Below are 17,206 nucleotides of genomic sequence, written 5' to 3'. Positions count from 1 at the left end.
CATCATTTGTGTATATATGTTTCTTCCACTTACCTTAAGCCTTGTAGTCAATTAAAAAAATAATTTCCATCCAGATTACAGCATGTGATAATGTATGATTAGTGCACTTTCTACCCATCTTGATCTTCAATTGAAGAAGATGAAAAATGTAGTAAATATGTAACATGTATGTATTTATTTTTTTTTAAATCGTAATCTACATATGTCAGATGAATTGACAGGTACCTACAGAGATAGAGAAGAGGTCAAAATAACGAATGGATTAAGAAATAGTTCTTCCCATTTCATGTGTACCTTGTTTTTAAAACTCTTTTTAAGGAAATATAAAAAAAAAAGAGAACATCTTGACAGAAGTTCATTTGCATAAGTGAGATCGGTTAATTTAAATGTATAATTGTAAGTTGAAGGAAAGGTAAGAACAGAATTAGACAAGGTTGCTTGTTAGTTTTGTCATTAACTGGTCGCTTTAAAAGTGTACTGAACCAAAATGGTTTTGTGTTCTTTTAAAAATAGCCCGAGTTCTGTAACGGTATCTTGCTGACCAAGTACGGTTTTGGGGGGAAAAGGTGGTATGGAGAAAGCTCGTCTTGTAGTGCTTATAGATTAGACCTAAAGGGTGAAAGTGCATGTTTTCTGTTTGCGAACGAGGGTTGACATGATGTCCGCCCTCTCTTGAAAAATATCTTTAAAATTGCTTCCACTGCTATTCCTCTATCGGAGAACAAACTTCATTCTTTTCTTGCTTTTGTACTAGCCAATGTGTTTAGCTCCTTTGTTTTGGTTGAAGAAAACATTTGGATACATTATACAGTAAAACCCCGATTATCCGTAGAATTGGAAATGAAATGAAATCTTTCAGTTTTACGTCCCACGATTATGCCTGCTAGGTTAAAGGAGATGAATGCAATGGTGATGAGAAAAGAATGCAATGGTGGAGTGAATAGAGTGGGAGGAAACGAGAAAACCCCGAGAAAACCCACGAACATGGTGTTTATCCACCACAAAACCCACTTGGTGCGAGCTGGGATCCCCATACACAGAGATAAACGCTCTACCACTAAGCCACCGTGCCGTCGACCTGTCGTATCTACAGAATTGGGTGGCAAGGGCACCCCGGATAGCGAAAATCGCGGATAACCCGAAAAAAGACAAAAAATCAGCTGCGAATACGAAAAAAATATTTGAACATAAAAACTATGTTTTATTGTATGTACAAAAAATATAATAAAACTTTTAAAATATCTTTACATCTAAATCACTAAAATAAAGAAACACTAAACAAAAAACAATAAATCTGTCAATAATTGTGGACATTCGCATTGTAGGGTCTATTGTATTTTCCTGGTTGTTGGCTTGGATTAAAATTGGTTTTCTTGAGGTTCGTAATTAACCTTTCAATGGTCGCCGAGGCGAGAACATTGTTTTCGAGAATGCAGATAAGACGAGACTTCTACGAAATCGACGATGCTAGAAAACCTTATTTTTTGTCTCGTCTCATCCCACGGACAACAAAAACACTAGTATTTTTGAACACTGATGTGCAACCTTAGCAAGAACAGTAAGATTGAGGTTAAATCACAAAGACGAATTTCAAAATTATATTTCGTACATCTGTATCGATATATCCATTTGGTATAGGGCCTACCCTGTATAGTAAGATATGTTGTTAACTAAATAACTTGTTAAATATTTTAGTGGCACTTAATATACTTTAATGAGCATATTACTCCAACCCACTAAACTCTTAAAATATAATAATAATAATAATAATAATAATAATAATAATAATAATACAAATAAAAATTAAAAAGAAGAGCAATAAAAAACCAGAAGAGTGTGAAGGTTGCTGAAAACCTAGTTTATTGAAAGTTCCGCTGTGTGCGATCCTTGCGTGCGATTTCTTTCACGTCCTTCTCCTTCGTCCCCCTTGTTATTCAATGCTTTCTGAGTTTACAATGACCGAACAACATCTACCGGACGAGGGGGAAAAACGGTAACCTTCAACCGAAACCAATATTCTACCTTTTTTTTTTTTCTCCTTCGTATAGCCGAGTTCTTAGTGCACAAAGTCCAAGGTCGATTCCAGGTGGAGCGTACAATTTTGGATGTTAAATAACTTTTGGGAGTGGATTTGCATTAAGAGGCCTCCTCCCGGCGAAGTTAAAATACCGCTAATTTTACTGTAATTATGTGATATCTTCAAACAGATAAAAGATAATCGAAAGGTGGAAAAAGAGCGCCCTAAAAAATATCATTTTACATGACATATCGTTATCACGACTCACTTATCTGCTTTCGATTTCGAGCCATTTTGAAAATCGGCATTTATTTTCGCGTTTCTAAACGGCTGAAAACGGAAAGCTACTAGGTGACTTGTGATAACGGTACTTAACGCAAAATAATATTGTCTAGGGCGCTCTTGTTCTATATTTCAATTATCTTTTATCTATTTGAAGATATCACATAATTACTGTAAAATTAGCCGTATTTTAATTTCGCCGGGATGAAGACTCTTAACAGGGCAACCAACTACTAATCTAGTATATCCTCATGGTTTAAGTAGTGGTGGGGCACGTTAGCCGGTTTTTGAAAATTACTGGTTTCAAATTTCTATCAAAAATCGGTTTCGTTTCTTTTCAAACAGTTCTGTTTTTTAATTCAAAAACCAGATTCGGATTTCTAACAAAAACTTCTGGTTTCTTCGTTAAGTTGCTTGGAAATGAACACTACAGAGCAAAACAGATACCGGCTTCGGTGAAAATCAAACGGTTTTCTGTAATATATATATATATATATATATATATATATATATATATATATATATATATATATATATATATATATATATATATATATGTGGTGGTTAGAGCGTTGGACTCACGTCTGCGTGGACCCGGGTTCGATTCCTAGCCGGTGCTTTCCAGTTTTCGGGGCGTCCACCTAGCGTTGTGAGGCTAAATAGCGTGTCACGTAAATAAAAACATTACGACCACTAAGACTAGAAAGCTCATGATGACACGTCTATTAGAGGCAGGGCGACGCTGCTTTGGTTGATGTAGTTCAGCTGATCGCTAACAGATGGCGTTGAAGCGGCTCAGGCCCATAAAGGACTGCTACACCATGTGGTTTGGTTTCTGTAAAAACTTTTGTGGAGCAAACAGAAACCGCTGTTTGAAGAAAACTGAAACTGGTTTCGAAAAAAGAAAACGAACTTTTTTTTTTTTTTGGAGAGAACCAAAATGAAGGGTTTTCAGTTACTGGTTTCTCTATAAACCGGTTTCAGGTTTTTATAAAACCAGTTTTGCTATCGCTAGACTGTCTTGTGTGCACTTGATTATCGGCTTGGGACCTGGTGGAGCTACTTTCGTTCCCTGGTACTGGTTCGAATTACACTATAAAAGGAAGTTCTGTCTCATATAGCCCGGTGTCGAAAGGCACTCTAATTTACAACCAACCAAATTAATTATTAGTCTACCTATGAATCAATCAAGCAACCTTTAATCAATCATTTAGTCATCACGTTAAACGAAAATGAACCCAATCCAGCACCAGAACCCGTCTAAAAAAGCCTGCAGCAACGGCAATGGAAGAGAAAATTAAATAAAATCTTTAAGTTTTACGTCCCACGATTATGCCAGTTAGGCTAAAGGAGACGATAATGATGAGAGATGAGTGAAATGGTGAAACGAAGAAACTGGGAGGAAACGGGAGAACCCGGAGAAGGCCCACGAGCGCGGTGTTTGTCCACCACAAAGTCCACACGGCGCGGGCTGGGATCGAACCAGGAACCCCAAGCACTGGAGGTGAACGCTTTACCACTATTCCATGATGACTTAACTTTTTAAATTTCTCTCCTTTTTTAGGATTCAATGATCAATCAATCAGTCAAACTCCAATCAATCAAGCAACCACCTTACCTCGAAACATCTATTCCATCATGAGTTACCTTTGTACATTTCTCTTCTTTTCAGGATTGTACAATCAATCATTAAGTCAAACTCTAATCAATTAATCGACTTATAATCGCCTTACATCGAAACATCTATTCCATCATGAGTTACATTTCCTTTCCAATATGAGTTACATCTACTTTTTTTTACATTTCTCTCTTTCTTCAAGATTGAAAGATCAATCAATCAATCAAACAAACTCAAATCAATCGCTGTATAATCGCCTTACTTCGAAACATCTATTCCATCATGAGTTACCTTTTTAAATTTACTTTCTTTTCCAGGATTGAAAGATCAGTCAGTCAGTCAAACTCTAATCAATCAATCGCCTTACCTTGAAGCATCTGTTCCATCATTTTTTTTTTTTTTTACATTTCTTTCCTTTTTCAGAATTGAACAATCAATTAATCAGTCAATTCCTAATCAATCGCCTTATCTTGACACTATTTTCATCATGAATTACATTTTAAACTTCTATATTTTTCTAAGGATCATCAGTCAGTGAGTCAATGAAGCTCCAATCAATCAATCTAGGTATAAATCAATCAACCAATCACATCTCTGTTTCGAGAAACGTAAAATTGTAGACTACATTAGTAATACTAATTTAGCAGATTCAAGAAATATACTCCTGGTTGGCTCGTAAGTGTTCTAGAGTTTAATGTGATTGACCTGCCGGATTGCTCGATTGGTATGTATAAAGTGATTAAATCAACAGGTTTCTGTTACACGAAACAAATTATATCACAAACTAGCTAAAGAAGATTTTTTTTCCTTTTTGTTCTATCAGAAGCAACCTCTGGCCTGAATAATTGTGGCCCGCAACGCATCCACGTATGCACTTCATATTACGGGACAGCCATTGCCTACAAGGATGGCTTCCCATTTAGTTCATTTATTACGATATTGGTTCATTAGAATTGCTTCTTCATAGGTAACGCTTGTGTAATCAAAGGGTACAAGATGATCACGCTTTCGTACAAGGAGATACCAAAACCAGAGGTCAAAGGTCAAGTGAGATTGACCAGTCTTTTTTTTTTTTTTTCTTTCTGTTCCAAAGGTCTACTTGGACAAAAACAGATCCTTCTTGTACAGATGGGAGAGTACACAAATATTGTAAATTCGTGCGTATCCTATAAATGGCGGATGGAATCATGGTATGGTTGACGTGACATGAGTTGAACGGGGGCACTTAATCTTTCTCCCCTTCGCTCTCCGTGTCTGTGTGTGTGTGTGTAAATAAGTTAGGAGTATTAATTGCAGTGTTACAACACCCGAGTCTCTGCTCCGGTTTCGTAGGGCTTCTTCTCGTTTCAATGCACTCGTAACACAAATGTGCACCATGATATTACGCTCGAATACCATCTTACTAAAATAAAATTAAAAAAAAAAAACTTATTCTCATGTTTCTGTCTGTTATTTAAATTAACTTAGTTCAACCAATGGCTCTTATTCAATAGAACAAAATGATATGGTTAAGTAAATCCTCATGCGCCGTTTTTGAAGAAAAAGGACGTTTTGTATCGGCTCTTTAGTTGTGGTCGTTTTGTAAAAAAAAAAAAAAAATACGTACTATACAGCACTGATAGAAGGGATCGTCAACTTAATGATGCTTAACTCAGATAACCTATGACCTAGCAGACCAGTGACCCGGGGAAACTCGGTATGATCTCGTGCCCACGATGTAATGCACGAAAAAGAAACAACTAACATAATTCAAACCAGCATGATCCGCGTTCTTCCCATTAAATATACCATTTTTCTTATATATATATATATATATATATATATATATATATATATATATATATATATATATATATATATATATCCACTTAGGTGAACGACAAAAATCTGGGCCCAAGTGACCCATTTCATCACTGGTGTACAGTGGGATGTCTTTTTTTCCCGAAAAATGAAAAAAGCACAATTTTTTCGAAAAACTGAAAACAAAAATTTTTCGAGAAGGGAAAACATTTTCAGAAAAACGAGAAAGGATTTTTTCAAGAATTTTTTTTTTTCAAAAAACTGAAAACATAATTATTTTCGAAAAACGATAAATGGAAAACGAAAAAGTTTTTGGGAAGCGGAAAACGAAAAATTTTTCGAAAAACGATTTTTTTTCGAAGAAACGAAATCAAAAAATGAAATTTCCGAAAATCGAAAAGCATTTTTCGAAAAAAAAAACTATCTCTAGCGGATAATCGGAAAACTGAAAACGTAAAGATTTTCCGAAAAATGAAGGATTTTTTTAAAAAAACTTTCTTTTTTTAAAAAATAAACGAAATTGCTTTCGATAAACAAGCGGCAAACGAAAAAGTTTATGGGAAGCAGAAAACGTTAAATTTATCGAAAAACGAAAATAACTTTTTTTCGTAAAAAGGAAGACGATTATTTTTGGAAAAAAAAAAACGAAGAATCGGAAATGAAGTTTCCAAAAATCGAAAACAGATTTTTCGAAAAAGCCAATCCCTAGTGTACAATACATATACAATAGTTCCTGCTATTTAAAAGTGCTACCTTTGAGACAATCTTCATGTAATCTTTCGATTTCGGTAATCTGGCACAAAGCGAATTAGTGAAAGTTTACTGTACATAATTTCAGCATATCTTTAATTTTATTCCAGATCAAGGATTATGCTCTTAAGCATTTTTTTTTAAATTTATATTCAATGGAAGGTTAGATTTACATTAACGCATGGTCTAACTTCATCCATATAGTTAATTAAAATATTTTATATCAGGGAATTTGTTTTTGTGCGTTATCCTTGATTGACAAAATGGAAACATGATCGAACAATGATATTGAATTTGAATTTTTGTTTCCTCTTTACCTAGCAATGTGCAGTGAGCAATGAAGAACATGTGATGAAATAAATGGAAGGTGCTTTCAATAGTTTCTCTTCCGGGATCAGTTAACAACTTATACATTACAACCTTGATCGTAAACTCAGATTGTAATTAAATCACATTATTTGTTTGTTTGTTTGTTTTAAGTACAGATGGTCGATTTTAACGTTATGTTATCCAAGGAGTTCTTACGTGATAAAATATTTATGTCTATTTCTGTACATTTCGATTTATGTCTTACCAATACCTGGGAAATAGTTGCTACTCACCTCTAGTGCTAAGAATATCTGGTTTGATCCTATGTCATTGAGTTTATGATTAAAACATGTCTGTGGGTTTTCTCGGGGTTTTTCTTCCATTTTCTCAAACATTTGCACCAATTCTTTTAGCATCATTTAATTTCATTAGTCGCCAATATTCTCGGAGTTTTTCTTCCATTTTCTCCCACATTGCACCAATTCTTTTATCATTCAATTTCCTCAATCGACAATATTCTCAGAGTTTTTCTTCCATTTTCTCCCACATTGCACCAATTCTTTTATCATTCAATCCTTAATCGCCAATATTCTCAGAGTTTTTCTTCCATTTTCTCCCACATTGCACCAATTCTTTTATCATTCAATTTCCATAATTGCCAATATTCTCAGAGTTTTTCTTCCATTTTCTCCCACATTTGCACCAATTCTTTTATCATCATTCAATTTCATTAATCGCCAATATTCTCGGAGTTTTTCTTCCATTTTCTCCCACATTGCACCAATTCTTTTATCATTCAATTTCCTTAATCGCCAATATTCTCAGAGTTTTTCTTCCATTTTCTCCCACATTGCACCAATTCTTTTATAATTCAATTTCCTTAATCGCCAATATTCTAGCCGCACTTAATACCACATCTGATAGAATCAGTAAAGTCAAGTTACACCAGGTCTGGTCAGAGGAAAGATGGGTATTTTTATTCAACAGATGGTATTCACATTGCGCCGTTCTCCCAGCGTCGTGATGAAAATCGGGGAGCTACTTGAAAGAAAGAGACAGCGAACTCCAGTCTAGAAAACCAACCTAATGGCGAGGGCAGCTGATGTGCTGACCATACATTGTCCACAAGGCATGAATGCTACAAGCTGAGTGTTAAACCTTGACTTTCTAAGGGCTGTTACATTAGTAGTTTTTTTTCGAATCCGTCTTCTTTAGCCAAAAAGACATTTTCGTGGAACGTTAAATTGATTTGAATTACGATTGATGACTGGAAAACAAGAAATTTCATTAAAAAAAACACACACACACACACACACATTTCCTGCTATTGAAAGCATAATAGGTGCTGCGTAATAAACAGTTTCACGGTTTTAACGAAATTTGAACCAGGGCACATGTACGCAAGAACCCTTCTAGAACTGCCTGTACGCTTAATATTCCGGGAGCTCTGGTCTGCATCAAATCAAAATAACACAATGTATAGAAAAATGAAAGTGGCTATGTTTGTGATTTAACAACTCTAGAACCACTTGACCCATCTCGATCAAATTTTCAACATAGATGAGGTTCGGGCCTGGGAGTATGTTATAATTTTACTTTGACGGTAGAACTTAGGGGAAGAGGAGGTGAGGAGATATATAAAAAATAAACAAAACTTAATAACTCTTGAACCGCTCGATCAATCTCGATCAAATTTTCAACATTAGTGAGATTCAGGCCTGGGATGATGTTTATCATTTTACTTTGACGGTGCAACTTAAGGAAAGAAGGAGATATTTAAACACAATCGAAAATGACCTATATTAGTGTCGAATCCATAGTTTTCGGGGTTGCTGAGATGAACAGTGACACTTCCGATGCCCTTTAAATTTAAATTCAACCCCAAATATTAATATTTAACTTTTTATTTATATACATTACTTATTATTTTCTGCTTTTGCATTATATTTTCTTTGTTTCTATCGATTTTCTGCTTTTGCATTATATTTTCTTTGTTTCTATCGTTTTTCTGCTTTTGCATTATATTTTCTTTGTTTCTATCGTTTTTCTGCTTGTGCATTATATTTTCTTTGTTTCTATCGATTTTCTGCTTTTGCATTGCATTTTCTTTGTTTTTATCGATTTTCTGCTTTTGCATTATATTTTCTTTGTTTTTATCGATTTTCTGCTTTTGCATTATATTTTCTTTGTTATTTTTATATCGATTTTCTGCTTTTGCATTATATTTTCTTTGTTTCTATCGATTTTCTGCTTTTGCATTATATTTTCTTTGTTTCTATTGATTTGAAAGTGTTTCCGTAATAGTAAAAATGTGACCGATTAACGAAACATATTACCAATTTTTCTTATTTTAATCCAGCGAAGCGGGTAATTGCCTCGAGTGAATAAATAATATTTATAGGATTTCGTTATATAATTTATTAATTATCCTAATATGTTCATTAATCTTTTTGGATTTTGTATCTGATTTTTTTTTTTTTTTTTTTGTCTAAAGTGTGAAATATTTGCACGTAAAGCATTAGACTCGGCGTAACCCTAACACCTATTTGGTGGAGCATGATGCGAGAAGTATAGAAGATGATGTCATTATGAAACTGATCTTTCTTCCATCTCTTCAGGTTTTCCATCAATCTGCTCATCCATCCCGAATGGAGTGCAGTTTTCTCCGCGATTAAAAAAAAAAAAGGTCTTTCTCTCAGTCATCTGTTCCAGCACGTTTTCGCTGTATCACGATCATTCGTCTTTTCTTTCTTGCTCCCTCCCCCACGAAGAAGGAAAAAATTGTTCTAACTTAAAAAGAGAAATGAAAAAAAAAAAGGAACTCCTTTGGAGCAACAGGTCTTGTGTGGATGCGACTTTGATTTATCGTTAGGGCATGCGTAAGTCTTGTGTAATAGCCACGAAGAAACCGTCAAATGCCTTTACTACATCGACTTCCTTGATGGACTTTCTCGATAGAAGCCCAGAAACCACATATAACAATAATTTTTGCATGTAGAGGTTTCTGAGCTGTCCCAGATGAGGCTCCTTAAATTACGCCTGAAAAAAAAAAAAAATCAAAATGTCATGTCTCTGCGCCACCAAATTGCAGTATCTTGTGTTCTAGGAATTGCATCATTCTTCGGTTTTATAATACGAACATTTGGATAATATTTTAAATATATCATCATCATCAACATCATAAGTATTTGCATTATTGGCCGACACTGAGAAGCTTCCATGCTCCACGTTCTACCGCTAACCTCTTTGCGTTTAAATACGATTTTACTGTTTTGGTATCGTCCATTAATTGCAGTCTCTTCCGCTCCCTCAACTCTTTTACTTGCCACCATACCCTCTAGGACGTTCCTTATGATACATTTCCTTCTTAATCAATATCTAGGGATGCGCACGAGACGAGTCGAGACAGGATTTTTTTTCTGACAAAATTCGAGTCGAGACATCACTTTTACAGCACATTTTTGAGACGAGACAGCCATAAATCTTGTCTCGTGCGCATCCCTAACAATATCCCAACCAGTTTCTCTTGCTCTTCTCAGTAATATTTAAAATTGTTATTTTCTTCCCCACCATTTCTAACACCTCTCATTCGTTTTCAGCTCGAACCAGCTAATTCCATTCTTCTCCACAACCACATTTTGAAAGCTTCCAATCGCTTTTTTTTTTTTAAATCACTTATGCATAATACCCATGTTTCTAACCCACATGCCTTCAATATATCTTATTTCCTTGCTGTTTCGTCGTTTTACCAACAAATGTCTGTCTTTTTTTCTTCTCAGTTTTAATGTTGCACAATAGTAAATTATCCCTTATGTCGTCAGAATCTTTGTTCCTCATCATTCAAGTAATTTGTATAACCATGTAGCGGGGGCATGGCTATTGGGCAGGGGCGCACAGACGGGGTCCGCGGAGTCCGAACTCCCCAAATTTCCTAGTTCAACGTACTTTTGTACACTTTCTCAATAAAAGTATATTTGCTTAACAGAGAAATGATTGATGTAGCATGAAAATTTGATCTTATACTTCGTCAGCTCTCTTTGTCGTATAAAAAACAATCTAGTGCCATCATTGTTTCTCTCAAAATATAGGTGGAAGAATTTTTACAGTTACTTACCGTCTTCTCGAGTGCAGAATAATAACCGTTAGTACATAGTTGCTTGTAGCATTGGATCCCTTATAACAAAACTTTCTGGGTACGCGCCTGCTACCGAGTGACTGGACTGGCATATGTCCAGGAGCCCACAAGATAAAGGGGTCCATTCGCAATACGGTTTAATTTTTATTTAATTTAATTAAATTAATTAATTATTATTATTTTTTAAGAAAGGCTTCTTAACACTAAAGAGATTACATAGTGTTCGTTTTTGTAATTATATGAATAGATGCTTTTGTTGAAATGAAGTTATTACCATAACTAACTTATTAGATTTTCGCTAGAAATTTTTAAAGTATTTGGTCCCTACTTAGTAATGAGATCTCTAAAGTCACAGCTATCATTGAACTTCTTCTTAATGGGGCCACGGTGGTTCAGTGGTAGAGCGCTTACATCTAGTGCATGGAGTTCCTGATTCGATCTCCGGTCAATATGTTTCCGGTGGGGAATATTGTGTCCGTGGGTTTTCTGGGGGTATTTCTCGCTCTCTCACAATTTGATTGGTCGACGAATAAACGCCGTCTCGTCTCAAAGTGGTGTAGTGAAAGCGATGTATCGTCTCGAAAAGTATCTCTTTCTGTTGGAAAAGCTCGTCTCGTAACTTATTTTGTAACGAAAATTGTACCTCATCTCGCCTGATAGGTAATTATACTTACGAGACAACAGTTGACGGTATCTCGTCTCTAAAACGTGTCGTGAAAATGATGCCTCGTCTCTTCTTAGGCAACCTTAGTGTATGGCTATTCGAGAATGCGTTTCCGATACGTCACTCCGCTGCAGTGCACGCGACCAAGGTGGCTACTCGATAATTTTACTTTTGCCAGAGTTGTAAATCAGACTCTGAGCCATTCAGGGTGTCCAGATCTTTTTTTTCAGATACAGGTCTATAATAGCAGAGTTCCAATACTCTGCACAGAGCATCTTCCAAGCAGCAACTTCTTTCTGAAATCCCCTTGCAGGGCAAGCGTCTTTCTTTTTTTCCTTTCTTCGAAACGCACCAAATACGCTCGAGCCGAAGTTTTCTGAGCGTTTTTTTATTGCTTTCGCGTTTGCAGCTATTGTGATTAGCCATCCACATTTAAATACATGGTCAGCGTATTCTAAGCGTAGGCATGAGACATAAAAACGCGTTGCGAATGCTTCGAATAGCCGCGCACTTACTTTCGGGACAAGAGTTTTCCTTGTGTCGTCTTCAAAAGGTGTGATGACTTTCTCGTGTCAGAAAGTGTATTTGTTTTTATTGAACAGTTTTGTCTCGTCATGAAAGTTTTACCCCCCTTTCGTCTCATGGACCTACTTCAATGCTACCAAATCAATAGCACCTGTAAAAAGATTACGATGCGACCAAAATACAGTCCATTTTTTTTTCTTTAAAATTAACTACTATACACTCCTACTCAGAACTGAGTAGTGGTTTTTCAAATAGTTACACACATCAATTAATAACTAACTAACGTTATGGCCTATGGAACCCGGAGGTTCAATGGCGCGTTCACAAAAGCTCTCCACTGACTTCTACCTTTAGCCAAATGGACCTAGTTTCTATTTTGAAATATCTATTTCTGCGAGATCCATTTTAATATTGTTCTCCTATCTCCGCCTAGGTCTTCCTAATGGTCATTTTCCGATTGGATTTCCAGTTAAAACTTTGAACGTTCCTGATTTCTTCCATTCGGTCTACATTACTTCCTCACCTGAGCTTCCTAGACTTGATGACCCTAACAATGTTGCGTAAACCGTATAAACTATGTAGTTCCGCAATATGAAGTTTCCGCCATTCACCATTCCCGTTCCTCTTGGATCCGAATATTTGCCTTAGGATTTTATTCTCAAATACTTTCAGTCTGTATTTTCGGTTAGAGTAAGCGACCATGTTTCCCAACCATACGGAACAACAGGCATAATTATCGTTTTATTTATTTTAAGCTTCAAATTCCTCGACAGAATTCGCGACGACAGAAGATTTTGAACTGAATAATAACACGAATTCCCTGCTTTCAATTGCATTTCGTGGATATGATTTTGTTTTTTTTAACATTGGTCCTGGATATTTGAAAGTATCAACTTTGTAGAAAGTATTATTTGATATTTTGACGCTTTCTTAATTTGCAGTAATTACGATCCCTGCAAACTTCCATGTATTTAGTTTTCTCTGCTTTTACTCATGATAATTAATAATCCTCCAATATTATCCACTCATTCTGACTTCCTGTAGCGTTAACGAGCCAGATTCTGTACAGACGGTAGATGGAAGAAAATAAATGCATATAAATCTTTTGCTGCTTTCCTCATGCTGAGTGAATCATATGGAGAGCAACATCGACTGTCTCATGAATCTAGACAGACAGACTGCATAACTTGCTTCTTGTTTATATGGTTGTCATGGCCAGACAACTTTGTTCACTGTAGGTTGATGCGGGTGTCATATACACACTTAACTCAGCGCCTACACGCTATGATCTACTGCCTTGCAACACTGTCTGTCATCCCAGCAATGAGAGGAATATCTTTTGAATGTTGTGACTGCTCAGTTTCATCATCCAAGCAAGTTCCTAATGCCTAAGTAGTATTGTAGTTTTCAGTGAGGAAGATCCGGGGTTTAATCCCCAATACTAGCACATTTGCTTTGAATCCATGTTAATTTAAATTCCATTTTTCGCGCAATGAACTGAAAAATTAAAAAAAAAAATTGTAAGTTAAAGGAGACAAATTATTAACACAAGTGGACACTTTTGTAAGAAAGAAAAAAAATGGCGAAATGAGAACGTAGGAGGAAACGAAAACATCCTACAAAGACGTAAACTTAGGTGGTCTGGGATCAAACTAGGAGTCCAATCACACCTGGGATGAGGAGTTGAGCTGATTTTGAGTTTAACGTCTCTTTCAGTAGTAATGCTATATGAGACGGGATCTACTGAATCCGAACCACATGTGCTACCGCCGGGAATCGAACCCGGGTCTCCCATGCCAAAGGCGCGTACGCTAACCGCTTAGCCACGAAAGTGCTCAGCAGGGATGAGGACTTTTCCGCTGAACCACTGTACTTTCTCTCTGTATTTTACGAGGCGTGTTCGGAAAGTAAGTAGCGTTTTGAAAATTATATACTAAAACAGATTTGTTCAAGCCAAATTTATTTCTACGTAAAAAAGCACACCTTAAACTAATTTTCGACATTGTTTCTACTAATGTTCAAACACTTGTCATAGCCGGCGTTCAACTTGTCTAAACCTTCCTCAAAGAAACATTCCGGCAATGAAGACAACCATAATTCCACAATGTTTTTTTTTTATTTTTTTTTTTGCGTCGTCGTCACTTTCAAATCACTTACCGCCGAGCTCGCGCTTCAGATGTAGGAACAAGTAGTAATCAGATGGCGCCAAGTCGGGGCTATACGGCGGGTAGTCAAACTGCTCCCAACCGAAATGTGAGATTGACGTTTGGGTGGTACCAACAATATAAGGACGAACATTATCAAAGAGCAAAACAACTCCTTTACTGAGCATTCCTCTCCTTTTGTTTTGGATTGCACTTCCGAAGTGTTCTCAGAGTCTCTGAGTATTGTTCCGCATTGATTGTTCAAACGAAACGGTGCGTTTCGGGATGTTTCGTTTGAGGGAGGTTCGGACAAGTTGGTGGAAAGTATGTCGAAAAATAGTTTAATGTGTGCTCTTTCATACAAAAATAAATTTGGCTTGAACAAAACTGTTTTAGTATTTTTTTCTTTCGAAACGGTACTTATTTAACGGACATGCCTCGTATATATCCTTTATCCTATCTATCTCTACCCTCCCCTATGGTTCATCACTCACCTCTCCTCTTCCAGTCCTAACTAACTAACTCTATGGCCTATGGAACCCGGAGGTTCAATGCCGTGTTCACAAAAGCTCTCCACTGACTTCTATCCTTAGCTAACTGCATCCAGTGTCTACATTGTATTCCTATCTCTGCTAGATCCATCTTAATATTGTCCTCCCATCTGCGCCTAGGTCTTCCTAATGATCGTTTTCCGATTGGTCTTCCAGTCAAGACTTTGAAAGCGTTTCTACTTTCTTCCATCCTAGCTACATGACCCGCGCACCTAAACCTCCTAGACTTGACGACCCTAACAATGTTGGGTAAATCATATGAATTATGTAGTTCCTCGTTATGAAGTTTCCGCCATTCCCCATTCCCGTTCCTCTTGGGTCCGAATATTCTTCTCAGGATCTTGTTCTCAAATACTTTCAGTCTATGTTCTTCCCTTAGAGTAAACGACCATGTTTCGCAATCATACAGAACAACAGGCATGATTATCGTTTTGTATATTTTAAGCTTCAAATTCCTCGACAGAATTCGCGACGACAAGAGATTTTGAACCGAATAGTAACGCGAATTCCCTGCTTTTAGTCGACTTTTAATTTCTTCGTGAATATGATTTTCCTCTGTTAATATTGATCCTAGATATTTAAACCTATCCACTTTAACAAAAGTATTATTTAACATTTTAACGCATCCATAATTTGCTGTATTACGGTCCCGACCAGTAAGAAAAATAAGAATTATTTTATATATATATATATATATATATATTGCTTATTACACCAAGAACATTGTTCGTTTCATTTATGTTGAATGCAGCGTTGCATACAAGGTTCATCCTATCTCTTTTCTTTGGCTTCTGGTTGCTCCAGTTCGCTCTTTTCTCTGTCTGTGTTTTTCTTTAGGGTTTGGATGGAGAGTTTTCTCCTCGGTCACGTCCTAACCCACGCCTAGGGCGACCTCTCTCCCCACAAGGTCACCTTCCCACCCAGGGTTTTGTCTCCTCCTCTAATTTCCTCTGGAGAATTAAAAAAATATATTTAAAAAAAAAGAAAAAAACACGAACTGTGGTTGGCATAAGAACAAAATTGTTTCTCGAGGTGGCTTCCAATACATGTCATGACAACTTTTTGTGGTGATTTTTAGACCAAGTAAGTATAGTGCTTACAGGGATTAGTGTGCAGACGGAATGCTAATAAATGTATACACCACGTATGTAGTTTAAAATGTCTTTAAGAGACAGCCTCGAAAAGTATACTTTGTATTTTATGACCGAAAACCTTTTTTTTTCTTCTTCTTCTTTCTTCCGTTTCTTGAAACAAGTAAAATTTACTTATTAAAAGTTTCGTTATCAAAGAATCTAGTTGAATTATCCGGAAAATTTCTCTAATGGCAGCTCGAAATTAGGAGGTCGTTAGTTTTGAGTTATGTGGCTGGCCATCTTGACTTAGTTTGTCCAAACTTTATTTTATCATGTAAAGGGCGAAATGATCCCTTTTAATATTAACTTCTTTCCAAAAAAAAATTCTTTCTCAGTTCCTTCCGTTAGTATTTCCAGTATTATATAACTCTTTCCTAGAACTAAGCGGGCATAATCTAGTGGAAGAAGTGCCCATCCTTCTAAAAGCTTGGGCGAAACTCCCAGTTTTACCATTTTTTCCCAAAATTTACCATTCTTCCCCTAAATTACCATTTCCTTCCAAATTTACCACTCTTCCTCCCCAAATTTACCATTCTTTCATCAAAATTTAGAATTTTCTCCCCAAATTTACCATTCCTCATAAATTAGCATTCTTTCTCCAAAATTTACAAATCTTTTCCCAAATTTACAAATCTTCCCCCAAATTTAGCTTTCTTTTCCCAAAATTAACTTTTCCTCCCCAAGTTGACCATCTTTCTCCGAAAAATTACATCCTCCCCCCAAATTTACCATTCTTCCTTCATAGATTAGAATTCTTTCACAAAAATTTACCGAACTTCTCCCAAATTTACAATTCTCTCCACAAAATTGACCATTCTTCCTTTCCAAGTTTACCATTCTTTTCTCAATTTGCCATTCTTTCACCCAAATTTGCCAATATTCTCCCAAATTTACCATTCTTTCCCTAAATTTAGCATTGTTTCTTTTCAAATTTACCATTATTCCTTCATAAATTACCATTCTTCCCATAAATTTACCATTCTTCCCTTAAATTTATCATTCTTTCTCTAAATTCACCATTCTTCCTCTCCAAATTTACCATTTCTTTCTCCTTGATTTTACCATCTTTTCCCCAAATGTACCATTCACTTCTCAAACTTTACAATTCCTTTCCCAAATTTACCGTTCGCCACAATGGTTGTGGTAGCTCGCTTACTTGTAGTGCGTGCGGTCCCTGGTTCATTTCCGGCCAAGTAATTTGTGGTGGATAACATCGTGTCCATGTTTTTTCTCGTGATAGTCCCGTTTCCTCTCACTTTCTCATTCCACTAATTCTTC

At 36.2% G+C, this 17,206-nt stretch overlaps 1 protein-coding gene across 2 annotated transcripts in view; it reads left to right on the top strand.

Annotated features, from left to right (window-relative positions):
* Samuel (SAM-motif ubiquitously expressed punctatedly localized protein) overlaps nucleotides 1-17,206 on the top strand; it is a 486,265-nt gene that overhangs the window by 301,975 nt on the left and 167,084 nt on the right. The gene's annotated exons all lie outside the window — the stretch shown is intronic.

The sequence above is a fragment of the Thermobia domestica genome, chromosome 15 (genome assembly GCF_964235325.1).
Source record: "Thermobia domestica chromosome 15, izTheDome1.hap1.1, whole genome shotgun sequence".
In the NCBI taxonomy this organism is placed as follows: Eukaryota; Metazoa; Arthropoda; class Insecta; order Zygentoma; family Lepismatidae; genus Thermobia; species Thermobia domestica.
The sequence above is the reverse complement of the archived record's forward strand: the minus strand, read 5'-3'. Positions and strand labels throughout refer to the sequence as shown.